At 44.6% G+C, this 24478-nt stretch overlaps 1 protein-coding gene across 1 annotated transcript in view; it reads left to right on the top strand.

The window, feature by feature from the left end:
• The window catches only part of LOC143925474 (zinc finger translocation-associated protein-like), a 62357-nt gene that overhangs the window by 13490 nt on the left and 24389 nt on the right, over positions 1–24478 (top strand). The gene's annotated exons all lie outside the window — the stretch shown is intronic.

Below are 24478 nucleotides of genomic sequence, written 5' to 3'. Positions count from 1 at the left end.
GGCCCACCGTAACAGGGAAACGACTAGGCATTCTAGGATTCTCCCACCCAACAGTTAGAATCCCCCTGCAAAACCCAGTATTTGCTGGTGAGCCCTGCCCTTAGCCCTATTTTGCTTGAGCGGAATTGTCTAAATGACTCAAAAGGATACCCCCACCACTGCAGGGAATCCTTACCTTATTGAGTGTGTAGAGCAGATGTCTGGAGGTTTAGAGTTTAGCTGTTATGGCCTGCTGGTAGCATCTAGGACAGGGGTCTCAAACTGGCATCCCTCCAGCCGTTTGCAAAACTATAATCAGACACTTACCTATCCTAGAGTTCAGCGATGCGGGGAAATCAAAGCCCCGTTCATCTCCCCCCTCCGCTCCGCGGCGCCGGCATTTTAACTGTGGGTGTCCAGCAGTGGCTTCACAGCTGGGCACCCACTGCGCAAGTCACGCGATGTGCTGTGACTGGCTGTGCAATCATCTGGGACCTGTCGTGTCCCAGGTTGCCTAGAAGGAGGGTTGAGAGGTGAACTCCCTTTCTGCGCTGAGGGAAGATTTCGAGGGACCACATAGAAACAGCCATTATAAGGCAAGTAAAAAAAATAATTCTTTTTTTTTTTTTTTGGTGGCACTCCACTTTAATTTCCTCTCGTGTCCCTTTCCCTTGGTCAGGAAGTTGCCTGTCACTCTGTTGCAGGAGCATAGTATGCTGAAAGGCCATGCTCTTTAAACCAGTCTCTTCTCGGATTACCTCAGACCCTTCCTCTGCTGTTGTGGATCAGGTTCCTCCGCATAATAAACTTTCTGCCCCGAGTAACAGGTAGTTAAAGCGGAGGTCCACCCTAAAGTGGACCTTCCGCTCATTGGAATCCTCCCCCCTCCGGCGCCACAATTGGCACCTTTCAGGGGGGAGGGGGGTGCAGGTACCTGTACAGTACAGGTATCTGCACCCACTTCCGGCATAGCTATCTGCAGAATCTACGCCCCTTTCCGAAAGTCCCCCGCTATCTGCTGGGAAACACACAGATCCCAGAGGCAGCGGGACCATCCTTATTGCGCAGCGTGACTCGCGCATGCTCAGTAGGGAACTGGGAAATGAAGCCGAAAGGCTCCACTTCCTGATTCCCATACCCAAGATGGCGGCGGCAGCACCCGAGAGACGATCGAGAGATCGGCTTCGGGTGCCGACATCGCAGGCGCGCTGGGCGGGTAAGTGTCCTTATTTTAAAAGTCAGCAGCTGCAGTATTTGTAGCTGCTGGCTTTTAAAAAAAAAAAAAAAAAAACGCGGAACTCCCGGCGGACTCCCGCTTTAATGACTTTGTGAATCAGTCTTTATTATTGGGGAAAATTTCCGTTCCTTTTGTCCAGAAAGTCCTGTCATCGGGAGCTCACATCTACATTCTGTAGTCCCCAAGTAGGTGTTTCTTACTATATTGCAGGCCCCTGATACTTGGATAGGACTCCAGATATGGATACTGTTGAACAACATCATGGTCCTAGCAAGCCTCTACCATTGAGTAGGAACAGGAAGTTTTGCTGTGACGAGAAAAATTGTTTATTCTTATTTGGGAAGCAACCTTGTATTCCAGCCCTGTCCTCTCTGCTCACTTCAAGTGCTATCTTCAGAAGGCCAGTTTCTTTCAGCTGGCTTCTTCTAGACATAAGGGAGTGGTCCAGTCATCTGGGTGTGTTCTTCATGGAAGTTGGGGGAAGCACCATGACACCCTGGACCCTTCTGCATGCTGAACAAGCAAGTTTCCTGATGCAAGAAGCCTCTGGCATTAGAAAGGAATGGTCTAGTGACCCGTCTAGAGGTAGGCATTCCTGGCAGTTTTTCTTTGCTCTGTTTTAACCTGGGCAAATGTTCCTCGCCAACCTGATAACTTATGGTCCATACCCTACACACTCTGATTTCTCTGGATGTAGGAAGTCTGGAGCATCTCTAAGTTTTTTGACTGTTTGAGGCTCCTTGATAGGCAAGATATTTTTAGCAATTTTTATTATTTTTCTGCTGCTCGGTCAGCTCCGATCCTCCCCTTTTTTGCAGGTGCGGCCCTGATTCCCCTCTGCTGATAACTATCAGCTGGGGGCACACTTGCCGCCACCCACACCTCCACTGGGATACCTGCAAACCTGGAAGATGGATTAGGTGGAGTTATATGCAATGGCGGTGATGTGAACCTTGCCTGGCATGTCAGTGGACAGATGAGTCCTCCCCAGTCCCCTCCAGGTCACACAGGATTTGTGATCTGGGCGACATGGGTGGCCTCAGGGATCCCTCCTTCCTCCTTCCCTGGCAATCACAGCAGACTCCCTTTATATATAAATATACCACAGTCTATGAAGGCCTCCATTCAGTGGTCCAATTAATTGTGGAAACACTGGAAGTTGACACACATATACAGGGAACCAGGTGAGAACTCTTCATGCTGGGACAATCCTTACAAGGCTATCATTCCTTTATTTCTTTGGCTTAATGGAAACCCTCCCCTAGGGCTGCAATGATTAATTGATAATGAAAATCGCTGACTACGATTTTAATTATCGATTAGTTGGTTCGCACCTTCCTCCCTGTCTGTCCATTAAATAAATCCTCCTTCTGCCTGTGTACAAGGTGCTGCCGTATGTTACGAGGCACATCCTCGCCTCTCCTCCTCGCCTCTCCTCTGATGTCCGCTTCCCACTTATCTTCTCAGCCCCACCTGCTGCTGTCTCAAGGAAACAGAGGCAAGAAGCAGCCGCGAGGGGAGCTGAGCTGGCGAGCTGCACACTTGACTGTGAAAGGTAGCGGCTAATAGAACAGTAAAATAAAACCTAAAACGTACATTCATTTTTATGACAGTGCCCCATCCTAACACTCCTACGTATTCCTGGGGGGGGGGGGGGTGCTCCATCATTGGTGTTCCGGGGAGGTGGGTGGAATAGTCGTGTCCCATCATTGATTTTCCTGGGAGGGGGAGAATAGTGCCCCATTGGTGTTCCTGGGTGGGTGAGGGGAATAGTGTCCCATGATTGGTGTGTTATTCTGCAGTTTGCGTGTAACACTCAGCTTTTTTCATTCTTACTTTTAAATAAATGGAAAAATGGCATATTACGTTTTTTTTTTTTAAATGATTTTATCTGCTTAATCGAAAAAAATGATCGTCTGATTAATCGATTATGACAATAATCGTTAGTTGCAGCCCCCCCCCCCCCTTCTTCTTATTGGGTCTTTTTGTGGCTCACCCTTAGGCTCCATGCACACTGGAGCTCATGAACTACAGTTTATTGGAGTTTGGGCGTTTTCTTTTTTTTTTTTTAAAAGCCCATAAACTCCACTCGACTAGCCTATGTGTTGCACACATGGACGTTTTTCTAGCTTTAATGAGCAGTGGTGTTTATGGGCTTTTTTCTGAACGCCAGAAGTTCTCGTTTAAAGTGGCGTTTTTCACTGCCAAAAAACGACAAACGCCGATAAACTATTATAAATGCTCATAAACACGTGTTTATTAGTGTTCGGCATTCTATTTTTTCAATGCATGTGGGAGTTTGGAATGCACTGTGGGATTTTTGGAGTGTCCTCTGTGTATTTTTATTGAAACCGCCCATAAATGCTAACGCTCATAAACGCTAGTACAAAACGCTGTTAAAAGCACGTTTTTCAACCGGCGTTTTCTGCCAGCAATCTGGCGTCCAGAAAAGGCTTTTTTGAACTTCAGTGTGCATAACAGTATAACACCATTCCTGGGGACTGGGATTGAAACCAAAGGGCGGTTTGCCTCACATCAGTAGTTGCTCAATCCATCTTCTACCAAGAGACATGTATGTATATATATGTTTTTAAAATATATATATATATATATATATTAGAGAGACAGAGAGATATTTATTATATACACTCTTTTGAACATCTTAACCATACATTGGTTTCCCTGTTAGTGCAAGGTAAGAATGTATGGGGGTTATTTACTAAAGGCAAATCCACTTTGCACTACAAGTGCAAAGTGCACTTACTGTAGATCCGAGGGGGACATCCAAGGAAAATGAACAGCATTTTAGCTTGCATGTGATTGGATAATAAAATCAGCAGAGCTTCCCCTCATTTCAGATCTACCCCTCAGATTTACAGCGACTGCACCTCTGAGTGCACTTTCAGTAACTGTGATTTTTTAACCTGTTAAAATTGTAAAAAAAAAATACATTTTTTTTTCTTCGGGCATTAGGCATAGTTCCACCATGAAAGGTTTGGCCTCTTCTGATGCCATTTTTATGTGTTGGTCCTTGAGGTTGATCTGCAGGCAGCCCTTAGTTCTTTTTTGCATTGGGCCTGTTTGCAGTTGTTTGCTGTTGCCCAACCCTCAGTTGGGCTGCTTTTGGACATCCCAGTGGTGAAGACTTCCAGTGTTCCTCAATGGATGAGAAGTTTAATTCAATTTTATACTCTCCATAAAATCCTTTTCTTGGAGTCCATTGAGAGACACAGGTCCCACCCCCCTGTGTTCATGGGATTTGTACTATTTTCTGCAAAACTGAGGCATGCTGGCTGTAGGAGGAGTTGTCCCTGGGCTGGCCTACAACTATTTTATTTTTATTTATTTTTTTGTTTTCCAGTATCCATTAATGTAGGTGGCAGTATAACATAATAGTAAAGGTGTCCTATGTCCCACAATGGACTCCATTCTAGTGAGAGCTTGTTTTTGTTTGCATATTCCACCTAAAGAGGATCTTTCTCCCTTCCTAGCTGCATCTAAGCCACCAATGCTGCCTTTTGCAACTTTTGCATCAGTGCTTCTGGACAGACTGTACTTGAACCCAACTGCATGGAAGATACAGGGCCAGTCTGTAAGTTTGCTGTGAACACTTAACTCTGCGTCAGAGTACAGCACTACAGTGAGATGCAGTTAGCAGCAAACCACTATACAGTTCCAAGGCCGTGGTACATCTGGTAGAGCCCTGCCCATGAGGACCCCTACCATGGTGGAGGGTTATGGTCTTTCAAAATAGATAAAGTTGGGTATATATTAGCTTGCGAAGGAGGGCTCAGAAACATGGAGGGGATAGGCTGGGACTGAGCTCCTTCCCTTGCATAGGGGTCATCCCCAATACTTGGCTAGTCCCTGGATCCTTTATCCCGGTTTTGCTGTTGAGAGTGATGGGAGGTGTGAATCCTTTAGCCAGCAACAGTGTTTTGCACAGCAGCTGAGCCACTTTAAACATGTATGGCCCCCATGGAGCGCTCTGCAACTTTTTCCCTTTTTACTGGGACATTCTTTTGTAGCAACCCTGTCGTACTGCTACACATTGAGAAACTTGGGCATACTGTTGCCCATGCTGTGTACTAGGTCATGCCCCAGAAGTGCTTCTTGTTCTCCCTTAGCTGTGGGCACCATTTTAGGCATATGCTTTCAGCAGACTCTTCAGGAAACAATCTCTCCTCCACTGCTGGGCTCTTGGATTATCACAAGCCCTTGAGTTATCCAGCAGCCTTCACTTATGCGATGCAGATCAGCTGCGGCCCTTCTGTGCCAAAGCTTGGGTCAAGGGTACCACTCAGGGGTTCCTTTCACCCACATGATGTGTGTCAGGCACAAAGGCACTAGGACAAGGGAAAAGGCCAGCACACAATGTGCAGAGGGCCACGAAAGTGTGACTTGGGCTTCCCCTAGTACCTCAACTTCATTGTCCTCTGACCTCTACTTCTCAGCATCCTTCCTTAACCACTCGGATACAGTTCATCCCTCCCTTTTTAATTTTTTTTTTAACTAGCTATGGCCAAGGGGAGTATAAACATTTTGGCAGTGAGTGTCAGTTGTGTCCCATCATTAATTTTAGAGGAATACGTGTCAATTGGAGGAGTAGCGCCCAATGCTGGTGTCCATGTGAGGATTAGTGCCCCATCATTGGTATCCATTGTAGAAATAGTTCCTCATCGATGGTGTCAATGGGGAGGAATGGTGCCCCATCATTGGTATTTATTGTAGGAATAGTGCACCAAGGACAAGATAAAGGCAAGCAAAAGGCCGCTTCCAGCCCCCGGGCCACAGTTTGGAGACCACTGCTTTTTAGAGTGATCTGGACAGCCAAGAAAAAGGAAGAAAAATGCATGCTACAGAGTATTCTGAACAATAAAGAATTGCTATAGCCTTTTTTTTTCTTTCTTTTTTTTTTTTTTTTCTTTTTAGTTTTTTATTACACAAAATTCTATTGTGGAGCTGATGAAGGTCTCTATGCTGATAGAAATCACTGGATGCTAAGATCTTAAACTCCCCTAGTTGGCATCCCCTTCTGAATCACTTTCAGACTTTGCTACGGTGGAAGTCTTGCTCCTGGATAATAAGGAGGGAAAGGAAGAAGTGAAGGGGGAACAGGAATTGTTGGAGGACTCCTCCCGGGATGATGATCAGTCAGCTACAATATCTCCTAGACTGAAGGAAACCATCACGTTTTTGGTAGATGTGGTACATATATAAAAGAAAACAAGATTACTACGCAAAAATAATTTAATGAAAAAGTTTTAAAAATACATCAAAGTTGCATGGTATTCCGTTTCGGGCTTAGGCAGATAACGCCCTTCTTCAAAGACCAAATGCCTATAAATGACCATATACAATGATGAATATATAGCTCTTATACATCTTTAAACAATTAAGCAATCCATAATCAATTACTATATAAGTACTTGTACAAAATTCATTATTACTATATAACCTAATCTAATATTAAAGCGAAAAAATCAACAGGTGTCTCAGATCTCCCACACCACATCAGAACACTGTCGGCTAGGGATCTTCTGTCAAAAATAGGAAAGGGGGGGGGGAAAAAAGGAAACAAAAAAGCTTAACCTATATCTAGAAATATCAATCTATATGTTATTTTAAATATATTATTGGAATCATTGGATATTAATATCCTACTTTCTTATATAAAAAAAACGAATATGTACATACAGTATATATGCCAAAATTATTGCAAAAAACATGACTAAAAAAAATAAAAATATATAGCTCAATAAAGAATCTCTCACAGAGAAATGTAAACCAAATCTGAATTTAAAGAGGAAGTAAACCCTGATGGGTTTACTTCCTCTTTTTTTCCCTGCAAAGGTAAAGCATAATGGACTACTACGCATCGCATAGTAGCTCATTATGTGTCACTTACCTGACACAGGAGCCAGCGAAGTCGCCGCTGATCCCTGTAGTCCGCCGCATCCATCTTGCTGGTGGCGTCTCGCAGCTCCGACCAATGACAGCGGCGAAGCCGCGATGACGTCACTCCCGCGCATGCGCACGGGAGTCGCGTCTCGCAGCTCTGCCATTCAGAGAACCCGCGATGACGTCACTCCCGCGCATGCGCACGGGAGTCGACAAATTAGGCAAATCCATTCTTGGATTTGCCGCATTTAGTGCGCCTGCGCGCCGCTGTCTACGGCGCATGCGCCGTAGACAGCGGTGCCCATTTTCGGGCAAATATCTCCTAAACCATATAGGTTTAGGAGATATTGCTTGGACCTACAGGTAAGCCTTAATCTAGGCTTACCTGTAGGTCAAAGTGGTTTGAAGAGGTTTACTTCCTCTTTAACCCTTTTAGTATGTAGGGTTTGCAACTGATGAATCCAATTAACCTCTCTTTTTCTCAACTCCCTACTCCCTACTTCCTCCCCGTCTATTCCTGGGTATACCATCTATCACCATATAACTTAGTTGTGATACCGTATGCCCTTTTCAATTAAGTTTTGCGCCAGTGGTGATTTATCCAGTTTATCCCTAATGGCGTATTTGTGTCTAGCAATACGGTCCTTGACCGTCTGTATAGTTTCCCCTACATACAAAATCCCACATGGACATTTGATAATGTACACTACATAAGAGGATTGACAAGTGTAGTAATCTTTTATTGGTATGTCATAGTCTTTTTGTGGGTGAGAGAAACTCTTACCCTGATCATACTAGTACATTAACTACAACAAGGAAATTAGCCTTTCTTCTGTGGCTCCAAAAAAGTAATATGGGGAATAGGTGTACAATGTTGATCTGATTTTACAAGTCTATCATAAATTGTTCTCCCTCGATGATATGATTGCAAGGGAGGAAGATAAAATTCTGGAACCGTAGAGTAATTACTATTAACAGGCCAATGTTTTTTAATCGTATTGTATACTCTATTAGAATACGGGTGAAATCGGAAAATTAATGGCGTTCTCCGACCTGTGATTTTAGGCTTGCTGGATTGTAAATTATTACGTTCTTTATGAACTGTCTCAAGGATATCCACACTGTCGGAGCCTGCCCTCCATGTCATCTAATCAAACTTCATAAGTTTTGGGATTACTGGTAATTCTAGTTACACGTTTAAATTGTCTCTGAACGTTAATACTAGTGATGCACCGAAATTTCGGCCGCCGAAACATATCGGCCGAAAATGGCCCTTTCGGCAAAAAGCCGAAAGAGAATTTCCGCCGATACTGGTGCCGAAAATGGGGCGGGGCTTGCGGAGCTTGGCCCCACCCCCGGTGCCGCCCATCACGGGGGTGTCATTCTGTTTTTAGCTCTCCTCCTCCCCTCCCTCCTCACCTATGCTGCAGTCAGCCTGTGGGGTCTCGCTCTAAAGTCCCCCTCTCCACAGCGGTGGCTGCATATGTTTCCTCAGCCGATGTGTAACACATCGGCTGTGCAGGAGTTCGGGCACGATGTTTACTGTGAAAGTGAAACCAAAGGAGAGGCCTCTAGCAGTGTGTGCTGTGCTCTCTGCCTCCCCCTAGAGTGCAGTACCCAGCATGGAGATTAATGTACAGAGCTGCAGCTGCCAATTTTAAAAAAAGACTGTATGCATATATATGTGTGTGTGTGTGTTTGTATGCCTGTGTGTTGTATGTGTGTGTGCATATATATATATATATATATATATATATATATATATATATATATATATATTTTGTGTGTGTGATATGTGTGCATGTTTATATGTGTGTTAAGTGTGTATGTTTCTATGTGTGTGTGCGCGCATGTATGTGTTATATGTGTATTGTATGTTTATATATGTGTGTGCGTGTTTTTATATGTGTATGTTTATATGCACTGGTGAGGCACTGGTAGGCTGCTGGGCACAGTGAGGCTGCATTGATCTCCTGTAGCATGCCTGCAGTCTCTGGCCAGCTCCTGTAGCATGCCTGCAGTCTCTGGCCACCTCCTGTAGCATGCCTGCAGTCTCTGGCCACCTCCTGTAGCATGCCTGCAGTCTCTGGCCAGCTCCTGTAGCATGCCTGCAGTCTCTGGCCACCTCCTGTAGCATGCCTGCAGTCTCTGGCCACCTCCTGTAGCATGCCTGCAGTCTCTGGCCACCTCCTGTAGCATGCCTGCAGTCTCTGGCCACCTCCTGTAGCATGCCTGCAGTCTCTGGCCACCTCCTGTAGCATGCCTGCAGTCTCTGGCCACCTCCTGTAGCATGCCTGCAGTCTCTGGCCACCTCCTGTAGCATGCCTGCAGTCTCTGGCCACCTCCTGTAGCATGCATGCAGTCTCTGGCCACCTCCCTGTAGCATGCCTGCAGTCTCTGGCCACCTCCTGTAGCATGCCTGCAGTCTCTGGCCACCTCCTGTAGCATGCCTGCAGTCTCTGGCCACCTCCTGTAGCATGCCTGCAGTCTCTGGCCACCTCCTGTAGCATGCCTGCCGTCTCTGGCCACCTCCTGTAGCATGCCTGCAGTCTCTGGCCAGCTCCTGCAGGCATGCCTGCAGTCTCTGGCCAGCTCCTGTAGCATGCCTGCAGTCTCTGGCCAGCTCCTGTAGCATGCCTGCAGTCTCTGGCCAGCTCCTGTATCATGCCTGCAGTCTCTGGCCACCTCCTGTAGCATGCCTGCAGTCTCTGGCCATTTCCTGTAGCATGCCTGCAGTCTCTGGCCAGCTCCTGTAGCATGCCTGCAGTCTCTGGCCACCCCCTGTAGCATGCCTGCAGTCTCTGGCCACCTCCTGTAGCATGCCTGCAGTCTCTGGCCACCTCCTGTAGCATGCCTGCAGTCTCTGGCCACCTCCTGTAGCATGCCTGCAGTCTCTGGCCACCTCCTGTAGCATGCCTGCAGTCTCTGGCCACCTCCTGTAGCATGCCTGCAGTCTCTGGCCACTTCCTGTAGCATGCCTGCAGTCTCTGGCCACTTCCTGTAGCATGCCTGCAGTCTCTGGCCACCTCCTGTAGCATGCCTGCAGTCTCTGGCCACCTCCTGTAGCATGCCTGCAGTCTCTGGCCACCTCCTGTAGCATGCCTGCAGTCTCTGGCCACCTCCTGTAGCATGCCTGCAGTCTCTGGCCACCTCCTGTAGCATGCCTGCAGTCTCTGGCCACCTCCTGTAGCATGCCTGCAGTCTCTGGCCACTTCCTGTAGCATGCCTGCAGTCTCTGGCCACCTCCTGTAGCATGCCTGCAGTCTCTGGCCACCTCCTGTAGCATGCCTGCAGTCTCTGGCCACCTCCTGTAGCATGCCTGCAGTCTCTGGCCACCTCCTGTAGCATGCCTGCAGTCTCTGGCCACCTCCTGTAGCATGCCTGCAGTCTCTGGCCACCTCCTGTAGCATGCCTGCAGTCTCTGGCCACCTCCTGTAGCATGCCTGCAGTCTCTGACCACCTCCTGTAGCATGCCTGCAGTCTCTGACCATCTGCTGTAGCATGCCACCAGTCTCTGACCACCTGCTGTAGCATGTCACCAGTCTCTGACCACCTGCTGTAGCATGTCACCAGTCTCTGACCACCTGCTGTAGCATGTCACCAGTCTCTGACCACCTGCTGTAGCATGTCACCAGTCTCTGACCACCTGCTGTAGCATGTCACCAGTCTCTGACCACCTGCTGTAGCATGTCACCAGTCTCTGACCACCTCCTGTAGCATGTCACCAGTCTCTGACCACCTCCTGTATAAAAATATTTTTTAAAAACAGTCATTTTCGGTATCGGTGCTGTTTCGGTATCGGTTTCGGTTTTCGGCCTAGTGTATTTTTCATTTTCGGTATCGGTTTTGGCACCAAAAAACCCATTCAGTGCATCCCTAGTTAATGCGTGAAAAACGCCCCCTATTTATCAGCGTATAACACGCACCCCAAGTTTAGGAGGGAAGTTTAAGGGAAAAAAACTTACATTTTTAAATGCCCATCAATGCAGCCTTGTCCAGCGTCCATCTGCACACAATACCGGGCTAATGGCAGGACGTAAAGGCTAGGAGGCGGGACTGGGCATCACTACGAGTGGAGTCGAGTACACAGTACACTCAGCTTGGCTTAGCCAATGTCGGCGGCGCTTCTGTTGCCCCCACAGACAGCAGGATCGGCGTATAATGTGCATCCGCGATTTTCCCCTGCTTTTAAGGGGGGAAAAAGTGTGTTATACAGTACTTATCTACGTAGAAATGTGTTTTAAAAAGTTTTATTCAATGTGGCAGCCATTACTGTATGTTCCCAGTCTGGCCCCACATCAACTGGTAAAAGACTAATACAATTGTGAATCCGCAGAAGAGTGAGACCACACTGAAAAGCATATAGTGAGACCATACTGAAAAGCATATAATCAATCGTAACTTAGAAGAGTTGTCTCGGCCATGGTAATTAAGTTCTGTTAGTATTTTTTTTTTTTTTAATACATGGTACCTGTGGTATTCTACTTACTGATCTAGTAACCACTGTAGCTGGATTGTGATGTACAATTTTGTAGTGTATGGGTCATTCTCTTTATGATTACTTTCCTTGTTATACTGCCACATGTGGGTATGTTTTCTGTTTTCAAATTCAAACCCATTCCAGCACCTGCAAGTTGTAAGTAGTACTTCTCTTTAAATAAAAATAGTTTCCTCCAAAACCATTTTTAACAGGTCCAAATGAAAATAAATCTGGGTAGAATTGTATTTTTGTGAATTAATAACTGTCGGCAAGCTTCCATACACAATTCATGCGGAATGGCTGTATATAGATTAGCTACATCCCAAGTTACTAGTAATGAGTCTGGAGGAAATATTACATTACTAATTTTACTTAAGAAATCCTGAATATCTAGTATATTTGAACGAGTTTGAGTTATTAGATGTTGCAAACATTTTATTTAATGGGGTGTTCAGGGATCAAAAAAGTTTGTGTATTGATTAACTCCCTGAGATCTGAGGACTTTTTGACCCAAGATCTCATATTTAAGAGCATCTGTTATGCTTTTTTTTCCTGTGACAGTAAAAGTGACACTAGTTATTTTTTTAAAAGCACAGTGTAAAAAAAAAAAAAAAGTAGAAAATGGTAAAACAAATTAAGAAAAAATTTTTTTTTTTTTTTAATTTTAACCACTTAACAACTGCCCTAAAGCCGAATGACGGCTACAGGGTGGTTGCTTCACTCGTTGCTTCGTCATATGAAGTGCTCCCAGAATTCCGCTCTCGCGTGCCCCCTGGGGGGGCACACTCGAGAGCATCCGTGACCGCCGGGTACATCACGGGTGCATCACGGTGACGGAGTGATCACTTGTAAACAAACCGGCGTCCTGTTAGGACGCCGGTTCCTCCCTCCCCTCTCTGTATCGATCGGTACAGCGCAGGGGGAAGAGATCGGTGTCAGCAGCGCTGTGGGCTGCATCTGCAGTGCTGCCCACCGAAAATTAACCCCTCAATTCCCTGCCAATACTCTGCAACTCCCTGCCAATACTCTGCAATACCCCGCCAATACTCTGCCTGCCAATACTCTGCAATACCCACCAATAGCCTGCCAATACTCTGCCATAAATTGCCATACCCAGCCATACTCAGAGATAACCAGCCATAGTCGGTGATACCATGCAATACCCAGCCATAGTCGGTGATACCCTGCAATCATCGGCCATAGTTGGTGATATCCTGCAATACCCAGCCAGCCGTCATATGACATGCTTGAATTTGTGCAGGGATATCTGAATGATGGGTGTAGCTACAGGCATCATTCAGATATCAGCTTTTTCAGCCGGCGATTCCCTACACCATAAGAACAATCATAGGGGCTGTTCCACTGCTTGATCGTTCTTACAGGAGGCGAGAGGGGACATCCCCGCCACCCTCCGGTGCTTCTACCGTCTCGCCAATGCGATCAAAGCCAGAATCTTTTTTTTTTTTTTTTTTTTTTTTTCAGTCTTATTGACCCCATAACTCACTGTAAAGAGGACCTGTCCTGCCAAATTCCTATTACAAGGGATGTTTACATTCCTTGTAATAGGAATAAAAGTGATCAAAAAAATAATTTTGGGGAAAAAATGTCAAATTAAATTAAAATGAACAATAATAAAAAAAAATTTTAAAGCGCCCTTGTCCCCATGAACGCATACGTAAGTCCCGCCCACATATGAAAACTGTGTTCAAACCACACATGTGAGGTATCGCTGCAAACGTTAGAGCGAGAGCAATAATTCTAGCCCTAGTCCTCCTCTGTAACTCAAAACATGTAACCAGTAAAGCGTCGCCTATGGGTATTTTTAAGTAGCGACGTTTGGCGCCATTCAACGAGCGTGTGCAATTTTGAAGAGTGACATGTTGGGTATCTATTTACTCAGCGTAACTTCATCTTTCACATTATGCAAAAACATTGGGCTAATGTTACTTTTTTTTTTTCTATTTTTTTTTTTTAAGCACAAAACTTTTTTTCCCAAAAAAACACGTTCGAAAAATTGTTGCGCAAATACCGTGTGAGATAAAAAGTTGCAACGACCACCATTGTATTCTCTAGGGTCTTTGCTAAAAAAAACATATATAATGTTTTGGGGTTCTATGTAATTTTCTAGCAAATAAATGATGATTTTTATATGTAGAGAGAAATGTCAGAATTGGCCTGGGTGCTCCAGAATGCCTGATGGTGCTCCCTGCATGTTGGGCCTCTGTATGTGGCCACGCTGTGTAAAAGTCTCACACATGTGGTATGGCCATACTCGGGAGTTATAGCAGAATGTGTTTTGGGGTGTAATTTGGGGTATGCATATGCTGTGTGTGAGAAATAAACATATTTTGACAATTTTGTGAAAAAAAATAAAATAAAAATCTTAATTTTTAAAGAATTGTGGGGAAAAAAATGACAACTTAAAAAAAAACTCACCATGCCTCTTACTAAATACCTTGAAATGTCTTCTTTCCAAAAAGGGGTCATTTGGTGGGTATTTGTACTTTTATGGCATGTTAGGGTCTCAAAACTTGAAATAGGCCATCAGAAAGACCAAATAATATCCACCAATTTGTACTTATTTTTACCAAAGATATGTAGTAGTATAAATTTCGGCCAAAATTTATGAAGAAAAATTACTAATCTGCTAAATTTTATAACCAAAATGAAGAAAACTTAAATTTTTTTTTTTTTTTTTACAGAATTTTCGGTCTTTTTTTTTCTTTTATAGCACAAAAAATAAAAAAACAGCGGTGATTAAATACCACCAAAAGAAAGCTCTATTTGTGAAAAAAGGACAAAAATGTCATATGGGTACAGTGTTGCATGACTGAGTAATTGTCATTCAAAATGTGAGAGCACCGAAAGCTGAAAATTGGTCTGGTTATTAAGGGGGTTTAAGTGCCCAGTGGTCAAGTGGTTAAATTAGGTACAGCAAGAGAGCTCCAGACTTCCTCTGTAATTCTAAACATGCAACCTGTATTATTTGTTTAACCCTCACCTTTGGAGATTTTTAAGGGTACATTTTTTTTCGCCATTCCATGAGCGGGCACAATTTTGAAGCGTGACATGTTGGGTATCCATTTTCTCAGCATAACATGATCTTTCATAATAGAAAGTAAAAAAACGGCTAACTTTACTGTTTTCTTATTTTTTAATTAAAAAAAGTGTATTTTTTCCCAAAAAGAAAAAAATATGTTTGGGGGTTCTAAGTAATTTTCTAGCAAAAAATATTTTTTTTTTAACTTGTAAACACCAAATCTCAGATGCTCGGTCCTTAAGTGGTTAAATTGTTTTTTATATGGTCCCGCTTGGACTCCTTTTGTACAAACCGCTTAATATCCTCCTCGACTTCTACAATTCAGCGGAAGAACATGATGTGGGTGGAACAAAATTACTTTTATTTTGTAAATCTAAATTAGCAATAGATAAATCTAGTGGTCTAATAAAAGATACAAATCCTGTATCCATTTTAGCCTTAGGACGGAAATGCAAACTAAGAACTTGCATTTCTGTATCAGTTAAAGCGATAGATGAAATATTGTGTACCACACTTTGTAGTTAAGTCCTCTGTCTGTTCCTGGTACTAATTCCCCTTGTTACACCTTTTGGTTCTTCTTGCCTCCTCTCCTCCTATTTTTAAACTTAGGGGTCTATGATCCAAAAAAGACCCTCTAGGGGCATTGTGGAAGAACCTGTGGAGGATTTATGTATCGCTAAAAATACATAAGGATCAAGAAACACCCCCCCCCCCCCAGCCACCCTATTGTGTCTAGTACTGAGTCGGTTACTATGCCTATAGCTAAATATTTAAATCTTTCACACTGGGGCGGTAGCAGTAAAGCACCACTATTTTTTTCAGCGCTGCCCATTCATTCATTTCAATGGGCAGTGGTGGTGGAGGAGTGGTGTGTGTGTGTGTGTGTGTGTGTGTGTATGTGTGTGTGTGTGTGTATATACTGCTCCTCCACTTCCCCAAAGATGCTGCCTGCAGGACTTTTTTTTTTTTTTTCCCTCGGCATTTCACACTGGGGTGGCATGAGAGGCACTTTTCAGGCGCTATTTTAAACGCTAAGGCCGCGTACACACGCGGGGACTGTTCGCCCAACTTTGTTCGTCAAACAGTTTGAGCGGACAGTCCGCTCAAAATTAGCATGGACGGACTTGGCCACACACGACGAACGAACAGTCCGCTGAAACTTGCGCGATGACGTGAACGGCACGTACGACGGGACTAGAAATACGACGTCCTATACACTGCAATGCAACCTTCGCCGTGTAAATCCTTTCTGAGCATGCGCGGAACTTAGTTTGACGAACAAGCCTACACACGGGCGGACTGTCCGCTCAAACCAAGTTTCAGCGGACAGTTTTACGGAATTTCCGAAAAACTTTGTTCGTCAGACTGTCCACTGAAACTGTCCGCTGAAGCCCACACACGAGCGGACTGTCCGCCGAAACATTGTTCAGCGGACAAAGTTGGGCGAACAGTCCCCGCGTGTGTACGCGGCCTAAGATGCCTGAAAAGTGCCCCAGTGTGAAAGGGGTCTATGGCTGGGTTCACACCGTCCCCGCATCAGTCTCAGAGCAAGGGTCTGGTGCATCCTGGTTCACTCTTTTCAGGCCCAAATTTTGAGCTGAATTCAGACCTGAAACGGACCAAAAGACGCTCAGTTTTTCTGCAAAACGCACTGGACTTGCTGCGGAGATATGTGAACCGGCTCTCTATGGAGCAAAATCCCTGCATCCAATTCGCAGTGGTGTGAACGCACTACTTACAACTTGCAGGTGCTGAGATGGGTTAGAATGTGAGCCCCCCCCATGCATAAGCATGTGTTTTATTTATAATTGCAAATTATTTATTGATAACTGCAGTTTGGTACAGATTTATTGACGATGCATTCGCTATATGGGTGGGTGACCTCAAATCACTATCAATGTTTAATACATATTTGAACTACTTAATTCCTGGTCTGAAATTTTTATGTATCCATGGGCAAAATTGCAATACCATTCTTGGACACATTAACTATACAGAATGGGTATATTATCGGTGATATACAGGCGGTCCCCTAGTTACAAACATCTGACTTACAAACTGAGGGAGACAACAGGAAGTGAGAGGAAATCTACTCCTGGGAAGGGAAATTCATTCCTGTAAGAGTTATTATGGGAAAAAGGTCCCTCCACTAATGCTTTATCACCAAGGCTTGTTTCCACCACAACCCAAAATGTTCAAAATACAATTGTCATTGGGACAGAAAGTGGGGTGAAATCTTCTGAACAGGGGCACAGACAGCAAAACAAATGTTACAGGGATGGTAACCCTTCCCTGTGCTATCCAAAAAGCTTAAAAATTGTTTTCTTGGCTGGAGCTACACTTAAAAAAAAATGTACCTGTTCTGACGTACACACAGATTCAACTTAAGAACAAACCTACAGGTCCTATTTGTATCCTGGGAACTGCCTGTAGAAGGCCCACTGATCATAACCAATAGTTACACTTCTCCAGTTTCCATTCCCCTGGAATTTTCAAATCTATTCCTCTGAGCCAATTTAAACGTGTAACTAGAATTGCCAGTAATCCCGATTACAGATTGGATGAAATGGAGGGCAGGCTCCAACAGCGTTTATAGCCTTGAGACATGCTTCATAAAGAATGTATTGAAGAGGGATTCCACCTGCAAAAAAAAATATTTAAAAGCCAGCAGCTATAAATACAACAGCTGCTGACTTTTAATAGACACTCACCTGTCCCGGGGTCCAGCGATGTCGGCAGCCGAGATCGATCACTCGGGTCTCGGCTGCTGCCGCCGCCATTCTGGGTGAGGGAATCGGGAAGTGAAGCGTTGCGGCTTCACTTCCCGGTTCCCTACTGCGCACGCGCAAGTCATGCAGCGCACTAGGAGTGGTCTGCGCTGTCTCTGGGACCCATGTGTGTCCCAGCAGACAGAACGCCGGGACAGGAAATGGCATAGACTCCCGTAGGAGTCTATGCCTGGAAGTGGGTGCAAATACCTGTCTTAGACAGGTATCTGCACCCTCCTCCCCCCTGAAAGGTGCCAAATGTGACACCGGAGGGGGGGAGGGTTCAGATGAGAGGAAGTTCCACTTTAGGGTGGAACCCCGCTTTAATTTACAATCCAATGAGCACAAAATCACAGGCCGGAGAATGCCATTTAATTTCCTGATTTCACCCGTATGCTAAGAGTATATAATATGATTAAAAAAAAACATTGGCCTGATCTGAATAGTAATTGCCCTACGGTTCCAGAATTTTATCTTTCTCCCTCGCTATCATATCGTCGAGGGAGAGCGATTCATGATGGACTTTAAAAATCGGATCAACATTGTACACTTATTCCCCATATTACTTTCTTGGGTCCACGGAATAAAGGCTCATTTCCTTGCCTTAGTTGTATTCAATGTACTATTGGTATTAACGGTAAGAGTTTCTCTCACCCACAAAAGGAGTTGACATATTCTTATGTAGTGTACATTATCAAATGTCCATTTTGGGATTTTGTATGTAGAAGAAACTATACAGACGGTCAAGGACCGTATTGCTAGACACAAATACTCCATTAGGGATAAATACGACATTTCATTGAAAAAAGGCCATACGGTATCACAACTAAGACATATGGCGATAGATGGTATACCCAGGAATAGACAGGGAGGAAATGGGGAACTGGAGCGGAGAAATTGAGAGGTTAACTGGATTCATCAGTTGCAAACCCTACATCCTGAAGGATTCATATTTTTTTTGGCATGTTTTTATTAATAATTTGGTGTGTATACATTGTATGTAAATATTAGTATATATATGTATATGTATGTGTGTGTGTGTGTGTGTGTGTGTGTGTGTGTGTGTGTGTATGTATCTATGTGTGTATATATATATATATATATATATATATATATATATATATATATATATATAATATTACACAAAATTAGGAGATTAATATTCAATGATTCCGATTTAATATATTGATAATAACATATACAGTGCCTTGCGAAAGTATTCGGCCCCCTCAAACTTTTCAACCTTTTGCCACATTTCAGGCTTCAAACATAAAGATATAAAATTTAATTTTTTTGTGAAGAATCACCAAGTGGGACACAATTGTGAAGTGAAACGAAATCTATTGGATATTTTAAACTTTTTTAGCAAATAAAAAACTATATTCTATAGTATCTCACAAAAGTGAATACACCCCTCACATTATTGTAAATATTTTATTATATCTCGTCATGACAACACTGAGGAAATTACACTTTTCTACAATGTAAAGTAGTGAGTGTACAGCTTGTATAACTGTAAACTTACTGTCCCCTCAAAATAACTCAACACACAGCCATTAATGTCTAAACCCCTGGCAACAAAAGTGAGTACACCCCTAAGTGAAAATGTCCAAATTGGGCCAAAAAGGGTCAATATTTTGTGCGGCCACCATTATTTTCCAACAATGCCTTAACCTTCTTGGGCATGAAGTTCACTAGAGCTTCACAGGTTGCCACTGGGGTCCTCTTCCACTCCTCTGACATCATGGAGCTGGTGGATGTTAGAGACCTTGCACTCCCCCACCTTCCGTTTAAGGATGCCCCACAGATAATCAATAGGGATTAAGTCTGGAGACATACTTGGCCAGTCCATCACCTTTACCCTCAACATCTTTAACAAGGCAGTGGTCATCTTGGAGGTGTGTTTGTAGAGCTGGGTGATTTTATATATATAAAAAAAACATGCGAAAAAATCTCACGGAGTAGACCGAAGCCAAGGCCTTGCCTAAAAACTCCTGCCCGCAGCACCTCGGGACCGGTGCGGTGGTGAAAAAAAATCGAAAAAAATTGATTTGACCTCTCAACTCCATTCAAGATTTAAATTGATTTTTTTTTTCCCCCTGACCCTATGTGTTTTGGGGTGGTTATGTTGGAGTACTGCAGCCCAGTCTCTGAAGGGAGGGGATCATGCTATGCTTCAGTATCTCACAGTACATGTTGCCATTCATGGTTCCCTCAATGAACTGTACCTCCCCAGTGCCAGCAGCACCCGTGCAGCCCCAGACCATGACACTCCCACCACCATGCTTGGTTGCCGACACAACGCTTGATATCATCTGAACCAAATAATTTACATTTATTTTGGTTTCATCGGATCACAGGACATGGTTCCAGTAATCCATGTCCTTAGTCTGCTTGTCTTTGGCAAACTGCAGGCTTTCTTGTGGATCATCTGGATCAGGCTTCCTTCTGGAATGACAGCCATGCAGACCAATTTGATGCAATGTGTGGCATATGGTCTGAGCACTGACATGCTGACCTCACCATCCCTTCAAACGCTGCAGCAATGCTGGCAGCACTCATATGTCTATTTCCCAAAGACAACCTCTGGCTATAACTCTGAGCACTTCTTCGGTCGACCATGGCGAGGCCTGTTCTGTGTGGAACCTGCCCTGTTAAACCGCTGTATGGTCTTGGCCATCGTGCTGCAGCTCAGTTTCAGGGTCTTGGCAATCGTCTTATAGTTTAGGCCATCCTAATGTAGAGCGACAATTCTTTTACACTGTTATACAAGCTGTACACTCACTACTTTATCTTGTAGCAAAGTGCAATTTTTGCAGCGTTGTCACATGAGATGATATAATAAAATCTTTACAAAAATGTGAGGGGTGTACTCACTTTTGTAAGATACTGTATATGCAATACACCAGGACCTGTTGGCTTATGGAGGACAGAAGAGCCTAATGAGCCGGCATGAGCTGTAACAGTTGAATGCCCAGAAGTGATCTGAGGTCAGTAGTGTGGAATATATTTTGAGGTTGAAGAGGATAGTTGTGTCCCATTATAAATATATTTATATTTATTTTTATCGTTTTTAAGAAGCTTTTAATAAAAGATGGCATGGCTCATATTTTTTTGCTGCCCTATGGCAGTTTGATTATATTGGGAGAAGTACAGACTGTGGACAGTAAGGCTTCACTCACACCGCATTTATTGGCATATAACCCGCACTCCAATTTAAAGAGGGAAGTATAAGAAAAAATTTTTTCACAGCCCCCCTTTACATTATACAGTATACAGCTCCCTGCACAATACACAGCCCCCCATCCAGTATACAGCTCTCTGCACAGTTCACAGCCCCCTGCACAGTTCACAGCCCCCCATCCAGTATACAGCCCCCCTCCCCTTTCACTCCCAGGAGACCCCCAGTCTCCTGGGATAGCAGTGCCAGCATCACTGCCAGCCCCTTCTACACTTCTCCTGTTGTGTCACTCATTGTAAAACAAAGCCTCCATATACCTCATTAGCGCCATTTGTTTTTCACTGTCCTGGTCACATGACTGCTCTCCTCGGATGTTACATAGATGGTCATGTGACTGCTCTCATCCACCAATCTAAAGCTACACTCGGCGGAGGAGGAGGAGAGCAGCAAGGAAAAATGGATCTATTGAGAGATTTAGAAGCTTCATTTTACAATGACCGACACAGGAGGAGCAGTGCAGGAGAAGGGGTTGGCAAGTGATTTTTCTCAACTTTGACTATGCAGGCAGCGCTGTCCAAGGGCCAGGAGAGGCGGGGGTGGCTGGCTGGCCTGACACCCCCCCCCAAATGGGTGGCTCCTTGGGCGGACCACCCAATCCCTGCCCCCTGTTGGTAAAACATGTTATCAGTGTATAACACGCAGGCACTGTTTACCCTCTGTTTTCAGGGGGGAAAAGTGAGTTTTTTACGCCAATAAATACTCTATGTAACCAGCAAGGTTTGAGCAAGCGTGGGAACAACTGTGGGCAGGAAGCCCCATTCAGTGCAATGGAAGGCTGACCGCACCCACTGCCACTCGCATTTTATCGACATACAGTGATTCATTATGGATAATCAACCCTGGATGCAGACAAGGCTGTCTCTTAAGATGCTGTACTTCTTTGTTCTTTAGGATTGGGGCTTGTTCACATAACCCTAAACCCAACTCCATCCAAATCAATTTGGTTTTGTATACATTAAAAACCTGTTACAACCTCCGCTTGATTTGTATTTCTTTCTAGTGTCCCTGCTGGATACGATTTCTTCTCAGTGCCTGTTACGGTGGCATTAAGGAAGTTATAGGGAATCTCAGTAATCCTCCTTTTTTTTTCTTTTTTTTCTTTTTTTTTTTTTTAGACTGTAGAAGGGTAGAAAGATTTTGATTACCGTCTTCCTGTCCTGATTTCCCAGGAACATGACATGATAAATATTCCATATGGGGATACAGCAATAATAAAACTGATGGAAGTGCTTACCATTCCCCACTATATCCAAAACAAAATAATGGCTGTAGTTGGCCTTTAACCACTTGCTTACTGGGCACTTAAACACCCTTCCTGCCCAGACCAATTTTCAGCTTTCGGTGCTCTCACACTTTGAATGACAATTACTCAGTCATGCAACACTGTACCCAAATGAATTTTGTGTCCTTTTTTTCCCACAAATAGAGCTTTCTTTTGGTGGTATTTGATCACCTCTGGGGTTTTTATTTTTTGCGCTATAAATGAAAAAAGACCGAAAATTTTGAAAAAAAACGCATATTTCTTTGTTTCTGTGACAGAATTATGCAAATTATTAATTTTTTTTCATAAATTTTGGCCACAATTTATACTGCTACATATCTTTGGTAAAAATAACCCAAATTAGTGGATATTATTTGGTCTTTGTGAAAGTTAGAGAGTCTACAAGCTGTGGTGCGAATCGCACAAAATTGATCACATCTGATGTACTGGTGGCCTATCTCGCTTCTTGTGACCCGAACAAGTCAGGAAAGTACAAATACCCCCCAAATGACCCCTTTTTGGAAAGTAGACATTCCAAGGTATTTAGTAAGAGGCATGGTGAGCTTTTTGATGTTGTCATTTTTTTCCCACAATTCTTTGCAAAATGAAGATTTTTCATTTTCTTTATTTTTCTCCACAAAATTGTCATTGTAATAGGTTATTTCTCTCACGTGGCATGTGTATACCACAAATGACACCCCCCAAAAAATTCTGCTACTCCTCCTGAGTATTACAATACCACATGTGTGGGACTTTTTCGCAGCCTGGCCACATAGAGAGGCCCAACATGCAGGGAGCGCCATCACGTGTTCTAGGAGCATAAATTACACATCTAACTTGTTGACTACTTATTACACTTTTGAAATACCAGGACAATGACACGTGACACTGATGACAGATGGCACTGATACGTGGCAATGATGACACTTATACGTGGCACTGATGACACGTGGCACTGATGACAGATGACACTAATATGTGGCACTGATGACACGTGGCACTAATACGTGGCACTGATGACACGTGGCACTAATACGTGGCACTGATGACACGTGGCACTAATATGTGGCACTGATGACACGTGGCACTAATACGTGGCACTGATGACATGTGGCACTAATACGTGGCACTAATACGTGCCACCGGTGACAGATGGCACTAATACGTGGCACCAATGACACGTGACACTGATGACAGATGGCACTGATAAGTGGCATTGATGACACGTGACACTGACAACAGATGGCACGTGACACTGACAGGTGGCACTGATGACAAATGGCACTGATACGTGGCACTGATGACAGATGGCACTAATACGTGGCACTGATGACAGATGGCACTATGTGGCACTAATAACACGTGGCACTGATGACAGATGCCACTTATACGTGGCACTGATGACAGATGGCACTGGGGACAAATGGCACTGACAACAGGTGGCACTGGGGACAGATAGCACTGCGGGCAGGTGGCACTGGGGTGGGGTGGATTGCACTGGGGTGGATGGCACTGGGCGGATGGCACTGGGGCGGATGGCACTGGGGCAGGATGGCACTGGGGCGGATGGCACTGGGGCGGATGGCACTGGGGCAGGATGGCACTGGGGCAGGATGGCACTGGGGCAGGATGGCACTGGGGGGGGGGCATGGCACTGGGGGGGGGGGGTGGCACTGGGGGAGGATGGCTCTGGGGGAGGATGGCACTTTTTATTAAACTTTTTTTTTACTTTTTTTTTTTTTTTTTTCTTTTTTACACTGACGGCTGCTGCAGCCGTTCTTCTCTCCCCTCTCACACGCTGTCTGTGTGAGGAGGGAGAGCGGCGCTGAGAGATGATCTCATATGTTTACATATGAGATCATCTCCCATTGGACACGCCGATCACGCTGTAAATGGCCGCTGTGATTGGCCGTTTACAGCGATCTGTGTTTGCCTGTCCCCGGGGGACACGGCAAACACAGAACTTCCGCGATGCGCGCCCGCGGCGGCGCGCATTGCGGAAGTAAACACCAGGCCGTCCAGGGACGGCCAGGCGTAGGAAGCCGCCCGCCCTAAGGCCGGCATTCGGCTATAGGGCGGGCAGGAAGCGGTTAAAGTGTTTGTTAACCCCAAAATAAATATATACAGATCCTGGTCCCTTAAAGCAAAAAAAAATAGTACAATTGTCACGGCCAGCCCCTCTTCAGGCCGGTCACGTGATTTGCAGCCACTTTACAACTATAAGACCGAGCTTCTGAGGACACGAGAGGCCACGTGATCTTCCTGGCTGACGTCAGAGGGAGATCTCGTCTCTTCCCTCAGAAGACATCCATCAGAGCTTTAAAGGAACAACCGCGAGTCATGTGACCGGCCTGAAGACAGCTCAAATTAGGTTTTTAGAAAGCTCGTTTTTGAAAACGACTTGCATAGTGTGCTATGCCAGCCTCTAATAGAGGGGCTGGCATAGTCTTGTATAAATAGGTTAAGAAACCCTTTAAATAAAGTGTGGACTTCTCTGATGGATGGAATGGTTATATGGTAAAGGAGTGTTCTTTGCATTGCATATTGGCAGGGTATGTGCTTCAGTTAATA

This window comes from Lithobates pipiens, unplaced genomic scaffold (assembly GCF_037356315.1).
Source record: "Lithobates pipiens isolate NorthernLeopardFrog02 unplaced genomic scaffold, aLitPip1_a1.2 Scaffold_10, whole genome shotgun sequence".
Lineage (NCBI taxonomy): Eukaryota > Metazoa > Chordata > Amphibia > Anura > Ranidae > Lithobates > Lithobates pipiens.
This window is presented reverse-complemented; position numbering and strand designations above follow the sequence as displayed.